The sequence below is a fragment of the Octopus bimaculoides genome, chromosome 4, assembly GCF_001194135.2.
Source record: "Octopus bimaculoides isolate UCB-OBI-ISO-001 chromosome 4, ASM119413v2, whole genome shotgun sequence".
Taxonomy (NCBI): Eukaryota; Metazoa; Mollusca; class Cephalopoda; order Octopoda; family Octopodidae; genus Octopus; species Octopus bimaculoides.
In genome coordinates this window covers 108,057,471-108,059,731 of record NC_068984.1, presented here as the reverse complement: position 1 = coordinate 108,059,731, position 2,261 = coordinate 108,057,471, and the positions used below count along the sequence as shown (strand labels likewise).

General features: G+C 35.0%; 1 long non-coding RNA gene across 3 annotated transcripts in view; it reads right to left on the bottom strand.

Annotated features, from left to right (window-relative positions):
- LOC106875471 (uncharacterized) overlaps window positions 1–2,261 on the bottom strand; it is a 308,728-nt gene that overhangs the window by 209,917 nt on the left and 96,550 nt on the right. For all 3 annotated transcript variants that reach the window (XR_008263988.1, XR_008263989.1, XR_008263987.1), the window contains exon 3: window positions 1,072–1,155. This is a non-coding gene — a long non-coding RNA (uncharacterized LOC106875471). The remainder of the gene's footprint in view (window positions 1–1,071; window positions 1,156–2,261) is intronic.

Below are 2,261 nucleotides of genomic sequence, written 5' to 3'. Positions count from 1 at the left end.
TACATACATATACATACATACATGCATACATACATAAATATATGCATACATACATAAATGTTCGAACTCACTAGCTACTCAGTATTACTGGTAACTTCAACATTAATGGAGATGTAGACATGCTATACTTCCCATGCAAGGATGGTGGTTTTGTCCTCAAATCTGTATTGATGTCAGATGAAGCACGCATTGTGACATCTGCAGCAGAGGAAAGAGACCATTAAACTATCTTACTCAAGTTTGTGACCATGAAATCAACAACAGAATTGGGATAACTAATGAACTTGACGAAAGCTGATACAGACCTCTCTCCTAGGATCATTGATAAAATCTATTTATCAGAGCAACAAAATAAAAGAAATGAACTTGTTCACTGAGAAGATGTAACATGGGTACTTGGCAAGTAAAACACAAACCATAGAAGAGATTGATCATGTTATAAGTTTGGCATGGAGTACTGACAAGTTTACTGACATTCCACTTCGAAAGCTACCTCCATGCAATCCAAAACAAGTGGTCCCTGCCAAGCACTTACAGCATCAAAGGCAGAAAACATTGACAGACAACAAATGTAGGCTATGCAAGACCAAAACTGAAGACATCAACCACATTATTCCCAATTGCGAGAGAATGTCTTCCAGATATTATCTTCCCATGAGGCATATTATTTTCCCATGAGGCAGATATTATCTTCCCATGTGGCCAGAACAGTCTGGAACAGGATAACAAAAGAGAAAACACCTACAGACGAAGTTGACCATATCGAGACCGATGGGCCAAAAGAATATTGGTGGAACTTAAAGATTAAAACAACCAGGGATTTAAAACACAACCGGTCAGATATTATTGTTACACACACACACACATACACACACACACACACACACACACACACACACACACACACACACACACACACACACACACACACACACACACACACACACACATAGACGGACAGACAAACAGACACACACACACACACACACATCTTCATCTTACTACAGCTAATTTGAAATGACACTTGAAAATAAAACCAAGCAACATAATGAACTAAATTATGTATTTTACCTTCACCAGATGTAGTTATGTTTCTTACTGTCAAACCAGGCGTTCATAGTAATATAAGGGTACCTGATGTCATCATCATTGGCACTGCAAAGAGAATCATTTCAGAATTTTATTGTATATATATCGTGGTGTAGTAACATGACATAGAGAGAATGTCGCAACCCTAAGAACACAAATGCATTCAGTTTGCTTTGTAAAAAGATTATAAGATTGTGCAAATCATCATAAATTAATGCAAAAAATGAATTTAAATTCTATCACAGAAATGAGTTGTTACGATAAGTCTGAAATTATTCGAAATTATGCAGAAAAGTTTTCTTCTGTGCGAAGCGAAATGCAGAGGGCTTAATAAAAAAAAATAAATAAAAACCGAATTGGTTTAGAACAATTAAATGATGACGCCTGTACAAATGAAAAGAAGAGACAATTGAAATGAAATTCATAATATAGTTTATATCTTTTTCAGACATGTACCCGCTCCTAAAATCAGAGGTTTATACAAATATATGAACATACAATGCATTTATCAGCGGCATTGCCCTGAGAGTCGCATGAAAAGTTTTATGCTTGAATCCAATGTGTCGTAGATTTCATGATTAATAGAAACATATACAACATTAGTAAAATTCTGAAATGACTCTCAAGGAAGTCTACTGAGGATGTTATCAAACGTCCACATATTTTTATGAACGACTGATTGACTGAAACGCAATCGTGCTCAGAGAAGATATAGAACAAATTATGTTGTATTACAGTATGTAACCTGATTATATTTTACAACTATGTTTTCTTTCTATCAGTATTGATATATCATTATATTATCTCTTTAAACTTGACTTATTTTTAATCAGCAAGCTCTTTCCTAATCATTTTGTGCAAAGGCGCATGTTCATAATATCTGGACACTAAACGAACTATCTAAAATAGACAGGAAAACAAGAAAAATAATGACAGGATATAGGATGCACCACCCAAAATCTGACATAGAAAGGCTATATATACAACGCACAGAAGGTGGCAGGGGTCTTTTACAGCTAGAAAACTATTATAAAATAACCACCATAGGACTGCAAAAATACCTACTCCAGAAGCAAGGAAAACTAATACAAATAGCCACAAAACACGAGCAAAACAAAAAAACTGTTTTCAGTATTTAAGGAAGCCGACAAATACAAACAAGAAACCATACT